Source organism: Uloborus diversus, chromosome 7 (genome assembly GCF_026930045.1).
Source record: "Uloborus diversus isolate 005 chromosome 7, Udiv.v.3.1, whole genome shotgun sequence".
Lineage (NCBI taxonomy): Eukaryota > Metazoa > Arthropoda > Arachnida > Araneae > Uloboridae > Uloborus > Uloborus diversus.
Window position 1 is genome coordinate 52,197,362 of NC_072737.1, and position 18,780 is coordinate 52,216,141.

The window sequence follows — 18,780 nt, forward strand, 5'->3', positions numbered from 1 at the left end:
AAATACAGTGGGAAACGTTTAACACGAAACTAAAGGGACCAAAAAATGTTTCATGTTAAACGATTTGTATTAAAGTGCACAAGTTACTGTTTGGACTGCTATATCGCTTCGTATTAACCTATTTTTCATGAAAAGCGTTTTCATGTTAAATGTATTTCACTGAATAGAAATTGAAATTAAATAATCTGTAGAAAAAGCTTACCCTTTTCTTGTTTCAATCAATAATTTGTTTTATTTTGTTTCTATATAGAATGCTTGTTTGGCAAAAGCTTATGTTTAAGGCAGGAATTTCACTATATAGCATAAATTACATTTTATTCTTTGAAAACAATCGTCTCCAAAAATTTAGGAGAATATTTGAAAATAAAAATAGTAAAAAGTACTGGAATGAAATAAATCTTTTGGTAAATTAAACTAAACAAATTTTGTCAAGTACTTATGAAATATATTCCCCCCCCCCTGTTATTATTATTTCCAAATATGTGTAATATTCCCCCACGTTCTTGGTCCGAAAAACTCATAATTATTATCTCTGTTAAGAAAAATAAAAAAAGCTGCAAATAATTACAGTTGGTTCTCTGTTTAACGACGCTGTATTTAACTATTTCTCTATTTAAAGAAGACTTTTCATGGTACTGCTCACTCCACTGCAGTCTAGAAACATTATACTAAAGGATGATTTTTGTGATCCTTTGAAAGTCGTTAAATAAAGAATCAACTATATTAGGGGCATTCCACGGTATTTTCGACATTATGTAGAGTCCGTAACGTGACCTTTTTTGCCATAACTTTTTAATTTACCGTTTGATTTGCAAATTATTTTAATTTGAGCTGGTGTGTTGGTAGGAGAAGATCAAAATAAAATAATATGCTAATCAAACAGTAAATTAAAAAGTTATGGCCAAAAAGGTCACGTTACGGACTCTACATAAATGTCAAAAATACCGTGAAATGCCCCATTAACTAAATAAACTACACTTTTATAAAGGAGTTTTTTTTCCCCCCTGCTATCTTGATGATACTGTTAAAGAAAAATAAAGTTGCAGTTTTCTGAAAATTACTCAGCACTACTGAAAAAACTTTCTGGAATAAAATGTTCAATATAACTGTACTATGTGATTTCATTATAGGATTTGTAGGACCGTGGGTGCTATTTGTTAGTCATAAATTAAAATGAAAAATATTAACTATTAAAATACAGTAAACTCTCTATTATCAGCGTTTGAATTATTTGCAAGTCTTTTCATTATTTTTTCAAAAACTGTATTTAAATGGTTTTAGTTTGTTTTTACCTTTTACATATATTTTGTACATTCTAATTTAGTAGAAGCAATGTTTTTAGCTAAAATTTAAATGTATGTGTGAGTGTTATTCATATTTTTTAAACTGTAGTATCGTTTTTTACCTATTATTCGGATTGTCTGCAGATTTTATTTATTAGCGGTTACCATGCCACCCTATTCTGCAGATAATCGGGCGTTTACTGTAGTTAAGACCGGACCAACGTGTCTTATCTCCACCTGCAAGAACAGGTGTGCCAGTTATGAGCATCCTTGAGACATTTAAAAAAAATATTGGTTAAAAATATTTTTTAAAGTTTTTTTTTTTGAATATAAATCTGTCAACAAAATCTAACCCATTTTGAGTCATTCATCAAGATTGTTAATAATAATGCATGATTTTGAAACATTCAAAGAATTATTAAAACATAAAAAAAAGCTAAATTTTCATTAGTTAATTTTTGTAAACAAAAGCATGAGGAGAGTGCCTATTCCAGAGCCGAGTCCAAGGGGAGGGTTTTAGGGGTTAAACCCCTCCCATAGTGGAAACATAATAAAAACCAAAGAAATGTGTAAATTTGACTTAAAATTAACTTTAATGTTGAAGTTTGTTTATGGTATTTAAAAAAACAAAACATTCTCATTGAAGTTTCCCAGCATTTTTTTTCCTTTTTTCTAGTTAGTCTGAAAATAATAAAATCTTCTTCAAAATGCTACTCCTACGACCCCCCCCCCCCCCCCCCGTGCCAATAGCATTACGGAACATTTCAAACTTTGGTTTCCAGATCTTCAGTTTCGCAAAATTTCCAGAAAAAGCCCCCGAACCACATCGCTTATTCTATCAACATTGCTTAAAATTGCGTCGCCGAATCTCGGGTTTGGTTTTGTTTCAGTTTTAAAAAAGCCCTAATTTTACCAAATATGGTCGTACAACTGCGTTTTTGAGACTCCAGTTTCAGAAAAAATGCGAGCAAGAGTCCTTGAATCGCCTTCCTTTAATATCATCAAAAATTAGGTTCTTCAAACAAAACTAACTAAAAATTTAAGTAGAATAACCTCTGAACCCCTCCTCCTAATATCTTAGAATACTGCTTAAAGTTTTAGAAGATTTAAGGAAAATCCAGGGGTTAGCATCAGAATCCCCTCCTCGTAAAAATCTTCAAAGTTAATCTGCAATTGCGTTTTTGGAACTTCAATTTCAAAAATTTGAAAGGGAGATTAAAAATAAATTTTAATCTATTTTTCAAGGAAAAAAAAAACGATTAGGGAGAGTCTCTGAGCCGCATTCCTTGCCATAACGACAAAAAATATGGCCTATAATCGCGTTCCACGCCTTTAATTTCTACAAATTTCCGCGGAGCCAAAGACCGTCTAAAATTCCGTTTTCAGTACTAAAAATTTCAAAATAACTGTACAAGTTTGATCCGGATAAACATGAGCCGAATAAAAACTATCCATGTCTACTGTATATAAAATATACAATAATAGAATTGGTAATATCAATTGAAAACACATCTTCTGAGAATTTGGACCCCCTCCCCACTTCCCACACATACCGCTATGCCCCTCATTGTAGCCGTTAAACAGAAATGAATTATTTGAGCCACTGTTGTGTTTTTCTGACAGTGCAGGTAAGAACGAAAAAACATTGAAACCAAAACCCCTCCCTTTATGAAATTCTGGACACGGGCCTGGCCTATTCCTTACACTACTTCTACTGATGATATATTCTAAATACTTTTTCTTTTGATAATGAAGGTCATATGCACATTGATGTCATATGAACATTGATATCAAACTATAAAAAGAAATGTGAATGATAAAAAGTTTGATTTCATTTGTTACTTTAAAGAAAAAGTCTATTTCTACTGTCTGTTTACTTTTGCCGAAACCTCGCGCGAATTTGCACATGCGTCAGGTCTGCTCTGATTTTATCAAAATAGGGATGGAAACCCAGAAGTAAAAAAAAAAACGCAAAATAACAAGCGCAGTAGTTTTTCCAAAGTAGGGTCGCTAAAGACAGAGATGATAAGTGCGAGCAGAAAGGGCCCATCTTCAACCTGTCGCTCCTTTTTAAAATGGACTCTATCCCAAATGCTAGTCTTCGCTTTCCAGAACGGACAGTAACTTAATCCGTTTTCAAATAAAAGGTCAAAATTAAATGTTTTAGGTATTAAATGTAAATACTAAATAATAGCTTTAAGTAATGAAAAATGCATCAGAAATTTTAAATTAAGAATGTTTAGATATCAGTGCCGGATTACTTTTTCCGAGCCAGGGCAAATCTTGAAACTGCGGCCCACACACATCTTCCTTCAAAAATTTACATCAACTTACAATGAAAGAAAAACTCCACAGAAATTGGGTAAAGTTGCCCCCCCCCCCCCAAATCTGGCATTGCTGCATATTTCTTATAATATTGAGGTGTAATATAAAATTTGCAAATTTCTAGTTAAATTCTGCAGTGACTTAATATTTCATCACATCAGTTGATTATTATTCACATTTAGCTTAACTGTAGAAACACAATTTTGATATTTCCAATTATACTTCATAGTATTTATTTTGAGGAAAAAAATTAGAAATGTCTGTTTATCTGCTATTACCAGTGCAAAACAAAAATAAATGCTTTAACTAGTGAAATTAATTAAAAGAAGAGACAGTAAGCTAAATACGTTGTATAACACTGAACATTATAGAATATATAAAGATGAAGACTCGGGATTTTTTTCTGAGTAGCCAGTGACTATCACTGTTGCTGAGTTTTATAGTACAAGGGGGGGGGGGGGGGGCTTGTACTATAAAGTTTTTTTTACTACTTTCATAAAAAATATATAAATAGAACTCTCTCTCTTTGCACATTATGTAAGGCAATTATTTGATGCCTATTTATTTACGCATGGAAAACTCAAGGTAAAATAGGTTTTTGAATTTTTTCAACAAAAATAAATAAATAAATAAATGAAAGGTTGGTAGGAAACTGCATTTCAAATGAAATAGTTTATGTTTATACTTTTCAAGAAAATAATTAATAATTTTTAAAAAAACATGATTTATTGCACATTTTATGTTATTTTCAATGGATAAACTGAGATAAACATGCAATTATGTTTTTGGAAACTTTAGCAATTAACAGTCTCATCTACTTCTATCTTGCGAATGACAAACATGACGACTATGCGAAAAATTTATCATAATAGATTTTTTAATTTGTTGCATAAAATTTAGTAAAAATAATTTAAAAAAACCTTTAAAAACTACAATTTAATACACACATTTTCCCCGTCTCAAAAATCTACTTCCCAAATTTTAATTTTTTGATATTTATTTAATCATTTATTTTTGGGACTTTTTTTTTGTACTTAGCGATATTTTTAAGATGCATTAAGCCTTCTTCATGCTTTTTTTCTTCTTCCTTGGGAAAGTAGGCTAAAAAAAGAACAATTTCGTTAATTTAAAAGGAATGAATATCGAGTTTGTGTGGTTGTAAAATGATGAAGAGAATTTGTAGGAGAAACCTTAGTGAAAGATCGCAACAATTGTAGGGGAATTGTGATACTGTTTCAAAAATTTTCAATTATAGCAATAGCAGCCCCATTTTTAAAAATTCTAACATTAGAAAAAAGTTAATTAAATTAAGAGAAATTGCATCTTAACTTAAAGGTTTATATATTTCAAAGTAAAGAACAAAAAGCTTTGCGTTTTTGTTCACTTTAAAAAAAAAATGATATAATGCTTTTGCCTGTTTCATTGTGCAACAGCATTTGTATCTTCTAATGCCAATGCATTGGAAAATTAAAAAAAAAAAAAAAAAAAAAAAAAAAAAAAAAAAAAAAAAAAAACTTAAAAAAGGGAAATATAGTATAGGCAAAACTTTCTGAGTACCGCCACACTTGCAATTCCTTTATAAATTTACAAATGGGATTTTTGTGAATTTAGCAAATAATCTGAATCAGATTAAAATAGTTCAGAGAGAGAGATTTAAAAATTTTTTTTTCTTTTTTTTCTGACTGAATTTAAAATGTTCAAGTTCTTTCTGTTGCAGCAGATATAATTGGCGCACTTAAAATGTGGGACGACTTGTTCGACAGAAACTTCTAACCAATAGTAAAGTAATACTCTTTAATTTTCCCCACAATCATATAATACACATTCTGCAATGTCGAACTGAACAGTCACCAATTTCAAATGCTGCCATGGCTCATAAATGCCATGGCTCATTTAAATAACCATCAATTAGTTTGAATTGTTTCGGGTCATACCCTTGCATCATTGGATTTAAAATCTATAAAGGCAAGAGGAATTAGACGGGGAATAACAATTTGTTTCTCCTTTAAAATTACCGAAAATCTCCTTCCTCCCCCAAGCTTTTTGTAATAAAAAATATTGTGGAAGTTGTTCTGACAATACATTCTCCTGTAAGCTGTTAATTTGAATACTGGCTAGATGAATTGCAAATCATTCTACTACTAAATGAATCAATTAGCCTACGTTTTGATGCTCCAAAATTGCAAATTACTGCAGACACGTGTTCCTTGTAACACTAAAAGTAAGTCTGCAGTAATTTTCAATTTTTGTGCATCAAAACGTTGGTTAATTGATTAATTTAATTTTCAAGCACAAAGGATTTTATTCGTCATTCAATTACTGTCTTCCCACGGCTGCTATGGAATTGGCAAACGTCCAGTTAAGACGAGTCTATCTGAATGAGAGGGAGAAGTAGAAATTTGAAAACCGTGTTTCGATTATTTCAATGTGACTCTGCTTAGTTTTGAGGCTAAGACACATCTGCAAAAGCTAGCATCCCTGAAAACTAATAGATGCGTCCAATTTCCGCCTGTAAACCGGATGTTTGCCTTCCTATCTCATCGGTGGTGCAAAGGGATGATTAACTTCACTATTGCTTCCAAAATGCAAAACTTTTTTTAAACGAATCTTAAGAACGTGATCACATGTAGAGGAAAGAGGGTTTCACTTTGCTATAACTGTTAGAGTTTGCTGTAAACAACTGTCAACTTTTCACCGTTTAGAAACATTACAAACAGTTTCCTCACTTAGTTTTTAGCCTACTTTCCCAGTAAAAATCAGAGAAAGAAGAAAAAAGCATGAAAGAAGGCTTAATACATCTTAAAAATATCCCGAAAAACAAAAAAAAATCAAAAATAAATAAAATAGTTAGATAAATATTGAAAAATTAAAAATTGGAAAGTAGGGTATTGAGATGGGGGAAAATGTCTGTCGGTCTGTCTGTCTGTCGGTCTGTCTGTCTGTCTGTCTGTCGGTCTGTCTGTCTGTCTGTCGGTCTGTCTGTCTGTCCCCCCCTAATAACTTTTGAATGAATAGTCCGATTCGAACACATTTTTTTTTGTTAGAAAGATCTCGGCGAGGACATCTCATTCCCATAATTCATTTTTTGATTTGAACAATTTTTCGTTCAATTTTGAACAGTTCAAAAAAACTTAACATTAGCGCCTACGGGGAAATTCAAATCAAAAATAAATCTTGAACTTAGAAGCGAAGTGGCTTCAAACAAACTTTGTAGGGAAAAACTTTTGCTAAAAAACATGTATCGAAAATATCTTTTTGATTTGAACAAGTTTTCGTTCAATTTTGAACAGTTCAAATCTCTTAGCGCCTAAGGGGAAACTGAAAGTCAATATAGATTCCGAACTTAAAGGCGGATTTACTTCAAACAAACTTTGTTGGAAATAGCTCTTGACGACCTACTTCCGACTCCGAGAATTTAGGGGCACCTGACACCGACTCTGACTCCTGTTCCCGACAATTAATCGGACTCCGACTCCCCGACTTCGACTCTGACTTCGTAGCTTTGGCAAACATTTATACACGGAGGACAAATGACTGACTCCGATTCTTGGATATTCGACTCCGACTCTTTTATCCCTAAATGAGATTGACTCCGACTCCGCTGCTGTGGTTTTAACTGTGAAATAATTATTGTTGATATGATTTGTTTTTATTTTCACGCTAAAGTTTTAATTTAGGTATTTAGTTTTCGGTGAATAAACTCGAAAAATATGCGCAGACGATTTTTTTTTTTTTGACAATGAAAATTATTTCTTTAAGTTGACAGTTTATTGTTTTTTTTTTATTTTATTAAGTGCATTAATTCGTTTAAAAAATTATTTTTGGCAACAGGGGAAAAAGAAACGATTTTTTTTTATATGATGTATTTATTTTAATGAACTTATTATTATTATTTTTTCGTTTTGAAAGCTGTTAAAAAAAATTTTTAATGGAAAGAAGTGTATTAGCTGCTTTGTTTAAAAGGTGCTGCTATTTTATTTGTTCGTTTTTTTGAAGAAAAGTAAGGAATATTTTATTCCTAGAAATCAGCTTAAAATATTTAAAAAAATATGTTTGAAAAAATTTGCGATTTTAGCTATTTTTGAGAATATTGATCAGGTACTAGAAAGTAGTATGGGTGTACGGGAAAGTAGGCTCGTCTAGTTCTAGACGGAACTTCTTGTTTACTGGGAGTTTGGACAATGATAGTGTAATATTCTGCTTAAGATCATGTTTTTTTTATTTGGTTTGCCCAGTTTCGCCGACATTTAAAATTTCCTCCCCCCTTAAATGTATCGAAAGGTATGATTGAAACTGAAAAACATTGTGAAGGAAAATTAAGTGTCCACGAAACCGGGGGAACACCTCAAATATAAGGGTTGTCCAAATGAATAGTGGACAAGTTGAATAAAAATAATACTTTTAACGTAAATCAAAAGAAATCGTCATGGGCGTTGAAGCCACAGGTCCCAGCGTTGCAGCAACAGGTCGATGCCTTCGCTGTAGAAAGATCGGGGCTGATTCCTAAGGAAGTTCTGCCCAGCTTCCTTCACTTCATCGTCCGAATGGAAACGTTTCCCATATAATGCTCTCCTGAGTAGCCCAAAGATGTGGAAGTCACAGGTTGACAAGTTCGGGCTATACGGGGGTGCTCCAAAACTTCCCAACGGAAAATTTGTTTAGGGTCGTCTATGTTTCCTGGGATCATCTTTGTGGATGACAGTGTGAACCGTTCCTTTACTCAGGTTGAGTCATTGTTCGTCATTGAACAGCATTTGAAATGCCATACCTAATACCACTCTTTATAAACTTGTGCAGTGACGCCCTAATTGAATCACTCTTTCTGATGTCCTTGTCCACTTTTCATTTGGACAACCCTTATATTAACAAAAATTGTTTCATTTATTAGTTTAATTTAATAACTTACACTACAGTGCTGGATCTAGGAGGGAGCAAGTGGGGGCCCTTTCTCCGGGCGGCAACTTCTGGGGGGTGGCAAGTTCACCCGATTTCTGTGTTTTTTTCGTTGAAACTTGGTATGAAAACGTGAAGGAAGATGGCTAAGGGCAGCAGTTTCAAGTTTTTTGTCCCAGTTCGAAAAACCGTAGATCTGGCAGTCACACACTATATCTGTTGCACGTAATAAAAAGCATTAATTACTTTTTAGCATGAAATATCGGCGGCAAATAAAAAAAAGAAAATGATAGGAAAAGCAACCTAATCCAATAATATTTCGACATTTTTTTGCTTAATTACAAAAGAAATAAATAAAATAAAAATCAGGATTGCTGGTCTTCGATAACTTTTTCCAATTTGTTCTACCAAACATGCCTTATGCTATTTTTGCTATTTTTGTTTTGGACATGACAATTACAGATAATCTTTTACTAACAAATATTATAAACTATGTTTTTATTATACAAATTAATGTATCAATTTAACCTATCCTTATATATTATTTCTGTAGCCTTTTTTGGTTTCTACGCCAGATTTTCCTCAATTCTTGATAGATTTCTTTGATTTACACCTTATTTTAAAGCTTATGGTGCTGGCTACTGACGAAAAATAGACCCACGGTCTAAAAATTGTTTTTTTCAGCCGAAAAATGTGTTATAAAGAACCAGAATAAGATTTTCGGCTAAACTTATAACTTTAACTTGCAGTATGACCGACAGAAATGAATAGCTTGATCGGCAGAGCGTTCTCCTCGTAACGAGGAGAATGAGTGTTCGGGCCCACGTCCGGACAATCTGCATCAAAAAATTAGAGAAATATTACGCATTACATGAACACTTAATTAAGTGAATAATAAATATGAGGAATAGAATAAATGAGAAGGAAACGGTCCTTGCTGTTATGAAAACTTGATGGGACTTTGTGCGAACTTACTTCTGAATCGTACGTTTTTTTTTTTTTTTTTTTTTTTTTTTTTTAAAGCTTTGGCTCTGGTAAGAAAATTAAAGCATAATGTAAGCGAAGATATAAGTAACAGGTTTAAGATTTCAGACTACAATCGAATTGTTTTTTGTTTAGAAAAAAATAATAAAACGTACGTTGAAATATATATTCTTCTAATGAGTTTTTGACTCTTTGTACAAATAAAAAAATTACTACCTCAATTTGAAGGGTGAAATGTATTTTTTTTCTTCTTTTTGAAAAAAAAAATAGCTTATCACACTTTTACTACATTCGAAAAGCAACGCTTAAAAAGGAGCATAGTTCAACTTATTTTGTATTTTAACCGTGCTGTTAAATGATGAACACGTGCTGCCATTTAAGTCATAACGGTTCAAGCAGCCTGCGGTAACAAATTGTAAAAATTTTCAAAAATAAAAACATTTCTCTTCAATATCTTATCTTATATATTATTCCCCTCTCATTTTAAAACTTATCAGGCTGGCTAATGACGAAAAATAGACTTTCGGTCAAAAAATCAAGTTTTCGAAAACGCCCCTTGCTGTTTAAAACCTTGATGCAGCCTGTAGTTCTTATGCATTTTTTTTAAAGCAAAGTTCTAATGCAGTTTTCCAATTTTTTTACATCGCTTTCGGCAAAAAAAAAAAAAAAAGCCTGTGTGTGTGTGTGTGTGTGTTCATATTTTAATAAAGCTTAAAAGCACTGGACTTAGTTGTTCGGTTAAATTGATAAGTTTTTTTCGGTAGAACGTTCGGCTATAAACTATCTGAACTTCGGGCAAGCTTGGGCTGTCCGACATAATATCAAGTTTATATTAGTATTACGCATTACATGTACTCATAACATACACACGTAATAAAATAAATGCAGTGGGAATGCTTCTTGGTGTTTCGACTCCCTTATGCAGGCTACAGTTATCATTCGGATAAGTTGACTGTTAATCGAAGGGTGTTCTTCCTTTTTTTTTAAAGCTTTGACTACATCCAGACCATTCAGCATAATGTAAGCATAAAAAAATATTAGATTTACCTAAAGGAAATCTTTTTTGTGCAGAAAAACATTTTCATTGTATGCTGAAATGTAGATGTTTCTAATAGCAGTGTTCAACCTTTTATACAAATGAAAAAATACTACGCCAAATTAAAACTACGAGTTTCACCCAATAAACCTTTAATTTTTTATTCGTGCGAATACGATATAAAGCATTAAAGTTATTATCAACTTCATTAGCAAGAAATCATTTTCTACTCCTCTGCTTTCTGCTGAAAATTAAAAAAAAAATACATTTTGTCTGCGTTCGAAAAGTTACACTTAAAAAACGGACTCAGTTCAACTGGTTTTGGTTTTGAATTTTAATTGTTCTATTAAAAGAGAAACATGTGCGGGCATTTAAGCCGTAACGGTTAAAGCAACCTTCTATGTGAAATAGTTTAATATTCAAAGATAAAAACACTTATTTTCAATCTAATTTATTACTTCTCTAGAATGTTTATTTCAATCGCTATGTGAGATCTTCGTCATTCTTTAATCAAATCCCATGCTTTACGAATAATTTTAAATCGTATCATGCTGGTTAATGACAAAATATAGAAGCATGATCTTATAATTATTATTATTTTTTGTCAAAAAGCTTTTTTGCTGTTTTTTACTACGCATTCCTTCAATGAATAGCTTTCGAAAAGGAAGGCGCAATTGCTAGGTTTGTTGAGGTGTCGGGCTGTTAATCAGAATGGCGCCAATTCGAATCCGCGCCAATAAATATCTCTTTAATGTTGCTATTTTTCCCGTCAGATGCTCACATGGGCAGGACTGTATTTGCCACAACCTGTTTTTTCACATGCACAATTATTGCTTTTTCACGAATCACTATTCAGCCACTTTTAATGATATTTATGTTTGCATTGAAAATATGTACGACCAAAAGGTGAGCGATGATCAAAGTATCACAACGTTGTATTTAACGAGGTTTTGTTACTGATGTCTTTTAATTACATGCCTTCTCTTCTGCGCTTACTTTTTTTCGGTTCTTCTTCATAATGTTCTTCCTTTGAAATTTTTAAAGAGCGAAATGCCTTATGAAACGATTCGAAGCACAGTGCGGACTTCCGCACGGGTCGACTAGTTATTTTATATTTAGATAAAAATTTATTGCCATTCACCTTACATTTTTTTGCAAAATACCCAGTATTTGAGTATTTGCGCAGGCCTCGGATAAATGCTCAAAAAATATTTGCCTACCCTACCAACTGGGTATATACTCGATTCACATCATCAATCGTAACTAACTCATTTTCTTTTGTGTTTAGAATGAAAAACAAAGTTTAAAGGTCAACATAATATATTAAAGCAGAGTTTCCCAAACTGTGGTTCGGGGGTCTGCGAGTCCATGCCAGGTGGTCCGCGATGCTATCCAGCAAAAACGTTAAATATAATTGAGATTGAAGGACGAGTAACGATATTTTAATTCAACAAGCAACGATAAAATTAAAAAAACCCCCGACTGAGTTGTAACTGTAGAATCAAGAGGGAAAATTAAAAATCCTTTTAAAAGCCTTATATTATTAAAAGTCAATGTCAAGTATTTCAGTTGTTATTAAATAGAGTCTGGCAATAGATAAAAATTTTTAATCACCGTGTTTGATTTCCTTTTCGGCCTACAATGAATTAAAATTCTCTTTATTTTGGTATTAAATTAAAATTTTTTTAACTATGTTTACATTGCAAAAATGGTAAAAAATCTTTTAGGAGATTTTGATTAATATCTTCGTTAATTAAGGTCATCCAGAGATAAAACCTAGCTAAGAACACTCTCGATCAACTCTCCTTTCGAACATTTTTTTTTTTTTCAAAATCAGCCCATCCGTTTAGGCGCTAGAGTGCCACACGCAGATACACAGACACGTCAAACTTATAACCCCCTTCCTTTGTGTGACGGGGGTTAAAAAGAAAGCACATTTATGAGGAATAAAAAATCTCTTGCTTAAGTACATGCAGGACGCAGCAGCTACCCCCGCTCTTAACTCTCGGAAATAAACACACTACACATTAATTAATTTTGGGTACATGACGAAGCTCATATTGTTACAAAACTATATTAAGTAAAATGCAAACATTGCGGCACATTTTTACAGCTGGTATATATTATATTTCAAATAAAACTATTACTCCAAAATTTTCAAAACTAAATTTAATAGTCAACATTCGAAATTTCAAGCAAAAGCTGAAATAGATGAAATGTTATAGTTTCAGTCGATTTTAATAATTACGGAGTACCAGTTTTATAAATTTGTTGCATAAAATGCTTGCGTTTATTCAGCGAAATCATTTGAAGCGAAAGTAAACGTTTGACGCTTGAAATTTTCATACAGTCACCAAATCATCCTTACATTCTGGCCAAATCGTCAAAGCCTAAAATATTTAGTGCACAGAATATATTGATATTATTAGCATACTTCGTAGTACAGTGGTCGCCGCTTATTTGAATCACGTTTGTTCTAAACAGTTTTGATTCCATAAAGCGGCTGATTCATTAAGCGGCTAATTCAATAAAGCTGGATTTTCTTCTGTTTTTGACAATTCGAATCATTAAAGTGGTTGATTCAACTAACCACTGATTCAATTAAACGGCGTCCACTCTATATTGAACCCGCACCTGCTGGGCTTTGTTGACGTAGTTAGTATGTGATGAACTGAAGAACAAGAGCGGTGAACAGGGTTGTTCACTAACTTCAAAATTTCATTTTTATTTGTAAACTTGTTGTAGACATTTGCTGATAATATTTTAATTCCTATTTGAATTTCAAATATAATTTTACTTCCATTAACTCAAAATAATAATGTAAGAAATGAAAACCAGACAAGAGCTCTGAAAAATATACAGAACAATCTCCTTTGCTAATAATAAAGCTGAAAGTCTGTCTGGATGTCTGGATTTCTGTGACGCGCATAGCGTCTAGACCGTTCGGTCGATTTTCATGAAATGTGGCACAAAGTTAGTATGTAGCATAGGGGTGTGCACCTCGAAGAGATTTTTCGAAAATACGATTTTGCTCTTTTTCTATTCCAATTTTAAGAACATTTTCCCGAGCAAAATTATCATAAAATGGACGAGTAAATTACCAAGCTATCATTACGTGGAACCGTAACATGGGCAAACCAATTGGCGAGAAATTCACCGTACATGTTTTGTAAATATACAGGCGAACCAAAAGAGCTTTTAATTTTTCTATTTCGGGGAAAGCCGTGCGGGTACCACTATTGTTTGACCACAGATTGTATGGAATTGGCAAATATCCAGTTAAGGCGACTCCATCTGAATGAGGGGGAAAATAAAAGTTTTAAGCGCGTATTCGGCTCATTTGAATGAGATTCTGCTTAATTTAGAGCCTAACATACATCTGCAAAAGCTGACATCCCTGAAAACTAATAGATGCTTCCATTTCCGCCTGTAAACCGGATGTTTGCCTTTCCATACAATCCGTGGTTAGACAGTAGTGAGTAAATAAATTTAAAGGAAAAACAGCGTAAAAATGTATTAGAAAAAATAGATTTAACCGTGTCAAAAATAATTTTTTTAGCACGCACTTGGTTGGGGGTGGGGGGTCCGCGAAGTTCGTAATTTTTTCGATGGGGGTCCACGGAGGTCTGAAGTTTGGGAACCTCTGTATTAAAGTAAAACCAATGTTGGATTAACCAAACTTCTACTTTTGCGCTATTTATACCAAAACCATTTACAACTCTGAGGGGATTTGCTTATACTGATCGAAAACAAGAAAATTATTTTTATTCATCATTATTTCATTTCCACTGTTAGATCGTTTTTAACCGAAGACGCTTCTTACGACATAGGTTAACCGTAATATGCCAGCTGGGAATAGGATTCTGGTTGTTTTCTCTGTATCAGTACTGCTTCTGCAGTGAAAACTGTTTTACAGAGTTCATTTGGGAAAATTTCCGCACGAAGTGAAAGGCCAAAAAAAGAAAAATGATCGCCAGGTTAGTGATTTGAATTTATGTGACATTTAGCGACAATCACTACAATGTGCAAAATCGAAAGAGTTTACAGTTGAATACGTAGTGCTTCTCCCTAATGCGACACTGTGTATTACGTATTTGGGACCTAAACGTTTCATCTCTTTGTTCGTAGCTTTAATTTTTTTTTGTTTATAACCATTGAACGAAAATTTTAAACTTCAGCTTTTAATTGTTACATATATTGGAATATAAGGAGCCATTATGAATCATAATATGAAACATCAATTTCGTAAAAAGTTCTTATACTTGAAAAATAATGATTTGTACGTGTTGCCGCGAATCGTACGGCCACGACCACTTTTAAATACAAGACAGCTTTTAAGAATGTTGATACGTCATATTTTGATACTTAATGGTCTCTTTCGCTCGAATACTGTTTCAGCACTTATTTTTGATAGCCGTAATTTTAGCAAAATTGGAAATATCGGTGATTTTGCAAGCTGAAAATTTCGCAAATTTGAAAAATATATATGTATACAGTACACCCTCGTTTTACGCGGGGGTTACGTTCCACGGATATGCCACACGTAAATCGAAACCGCGTAAATTCAGACCTAATACTAGTGTTAAAATAGGAGTTTGGTTTCGTAGATAAAAAATACTTCATTCCAGCGATGACTAATTGTATAATAAGTTTAATGTGTACTTATATCGACTTTTATGCACAACATGCATTAAGAAAACATAAAATAATTTCGTGTTCTGTTTATAAAGAGGGGTTGGATATGATAGTTTTTTGGCAGTCATTAAGAATTTTTATCTAATTATTTGCAGAGCATTAACGCATCCATGATCACTTGCGTCATTTCCATGATAGAATCTTCCTTCACCAACAAATCAGAAAGATCATTTCTATTGTCTAGGAATGGCTCAAAGTTTTCACTGTGAACGTTTTTGGTTGTGCGTCACCAACGTCGCTATCCTCGTTGGTTTTGGTCTCCTTTGTCACTCCTAAAAGCTCTTCTTCCAATGAGTTCTGAACTGTGTGAGTTTAATAACTTTACTTCTGGAAAGAGTTCTGGAACCAATCGCATAAAATGTCTCCAGTGGCTTAAGCTCGATTATTAGCAAGCCTAAGTGCAGTTGATTACGCGTAACCTGCAATCTTTAGGAGTTTGGATTTTGAAAGAGGGGAAAATTTTACCTGTTTGCACTGCTGCATCCGCGTGAAACCGAAACTCATCCGCGTAAAATAAAATAAAGCTGTCAAATCTTAAACCGCGTATAATCGAAACCGCTTAAAATAAACCCGCATAAAACGAGGGTCTACTGTATATACAAATATATAATGAATACATATTAGATGTTCATGAGAAAATAACTAAATTTGACTTCTGTATCAAACGTTATATTCGACCCCACTTCCGTTCAGCGGAACACCTTGGGGGAAAAAAAAAAAAAACAGGACTTGGTTTGCAAATGAACAATATTATTCTACAGATTAAACAGAAAATAAAATTTTAAAATTAGCGGGGGGGGGGGGATCTATTTTCTTTAATAAAACTATCTCAAGCTCTAATTTAATGTGCTTCTGCTAATTAACAAAAGCTTCTAAATTTATGTTTAATGACATGACTTTTGTATATATATATATAGACTGGTTATCTAGTAATTCAATTTATGACTCACTATCGCAGCTACAGGCGACAAAAGAGATGTTTGTTTTTGTCTCTTCACGCGTGTTCTTTTAAGGTATCAGTTGCTCACTCTATTATCACCCTAAATGAAAGATTAAAAGTTGACTTTTCGAGAATGCCGAGAAACCAAACTGCAACTTGCACATTTAGGGCTTCTACAACTGGCGGTTAAATGTACCCGGTGCACTCGAAAGTTAGAACATGCTGATCTACGTTCTGATAGGAGAATTCCTGTTGCTTGTTTACGGGAACATTTCTCATAAACAAGCTGAGTTCTGAAGATATACAGTGAAACTCCGTTGCAACGAACTTCAGGAGATCGCAAATTTTTTGTTCGTTGTAATGGGAATTTACTTGTAATTGAGTTTTAAGTAATGTAATGAGAATTAAATTGAGGTTGAAAACTAATTTCATTGAAACGGATATTTCGTTGTATTGGTATTCTTTGTGAAGAGATTTCACTGTATAATTTCTAATTTCTACTCTGCCGTGGGCAGTTAAAGGGCAGTAATTGCAAATTTTTCATTTTTTGAAATTTTGTTATCTATTGTACGTTAGCTTTACTGTACAAGCTTGCTTATTTAATTTCCTTATTTACTTGCTTTTAATTTTTATTTAATTCTTATTTATAAAATTTAAATAAGCTTGCTTATTTAATTTTTTTATTTAAAAAAAAATCTACAGTAGAGTCTCGAAAATCCGAGTCTCAAAAGTCCGAGGTTTCGTTTAATTCGAGGCGTTTGGTTGTACATTTTAGGGTACACTTTTTACAAACAAAATATACTTTTATCTGAAAATCGAAAAATTTTGCGATGTAGAACTTTCCTAACAACATACAATAAGGTAATAACATGATATTGAAAGGTTTATGTCAATAACAGTCGCCGAGAAATATTCATTGACTGTTAGAGATGGATTAAGAGATGCCTTGGAGAAAGTAAGAAGTTGGTTGATTCAAAAAATAACTTGAAATCAAAACATTGTTTTGCCTCAAAGAACGAACAAACATCTCTTTTAGAATATCCGATTGCAATTAAAAAGGGAAGTGCAAAACTTGGCGCTGTACGATTTGTTTATACGAAATTTTCTCCTTCTATGACTAACGTTTTTGTATTATGTGAGGTACCTACGCACGCTCACACATAGACACAAATGTCACGACAAAACTCATCAAACGTTATTCGAGGACGATCAAAGGGCATTTTTTGATTTCCTGCAAATTTACACTCAAGCACGTGCAGACATCAAGAAAGAAAAAACAATCAAAACTCGTTTAGGGTCAATTAAAACACAAATTTATCTTGAAGTTTGAGTGATAAATTTTTCGAGAAGACAATATTTCCTTTTCACAGCGGAAAAAGTAAACAGCGCATGTCCTTATGTAGTCCATAGAATTTTTTGGGTAATCCAAGTTTTCAGTAATCCGAGGTGGCGTGAGCCCTAATTACCTCAGATTTTCGAGACTCTACTGTAATTCCAACATATTCCTATTATTAGTATGAATCCAAAACAAAACGTAGTTCTTCAAATATTTCGAAACAAAACGTGGTTCTTCAAATATCTCGAAAACTCATTTCTGCAGAGACTGCTGTATACCTGTCTACGGGAGTATTAGCTAGCTATACATTTTTAAACCCATTAATTCATCGCAATATTTGTTAGAAATTTGAATGTGGGGTAAAGTGAAATAGCTAAGATAACTAAACTTTTTTCAAAATGAACAAGTTAGAAATTTTTTCTGCAATTTACGGTACAGGTAAATTCAAAACAATATATTTTAAAATATAACATGCATTGAAACAGTATTTTTTATTTTTGGCACTAATTTGTTCCTCCAAAAAGTCGTTGAAACTTTTCCCTTTGTCTTTCATGGGGCAAAATTGGAAAATAAAATATTTTTTTAATGAAATATATTCTTTTCGATTATTTCAGATATTTTTGATTAAATAAACGAGTAATTAAAAGAATGAATGAATATTTGGAAATTAAATGAAACAATAAACGAATAACTAAATAAATAAATGAGAAAAAAATAAATCACTTAATAAAACAACGAATGAATGCGTTAATAAGGGAATTATTAAATGAAGGAATGTAAATGAAATCTTTACTAATAATAAAGCTGAAAGTCTCTCTTTCTGGATATCTGTCCGGATCTCTGTCTGTCAGGATCTCTGTGACGCGCATAGCGCCTAGACCATTCGGCCGATTTTCATGAAATTTGGCACAGAATTAGTTTGTAGTATGCGGTTGTGCACCTCGAAACGATTTTTTGAAAATTCGATTTTGTTCTTTTTCTATTCCAATTTTAAGAACATTTTCCCGAGCAGAATTATCATTAGTTGGACTAGTAAATTACCAAGTTATCATAACGTGGAACCGTAACATGGGTAAGCCAATTGGCGAGAAATTCACCATACATTATTTGTTTGTAAATACACAGGCGAACCAAAAGATCTTTCAACTTTCTACTACAGGCAAAGCCGTGTGGGTGCCACTAGTAATCAATAAATGAAAATGTAAGTGATTTGATAAAAGGTTGAATAATTAAATGAAAGGAAACTATTTCACTTTGCTCCGTCCATTTTGTCCCGCATGCACTTGGC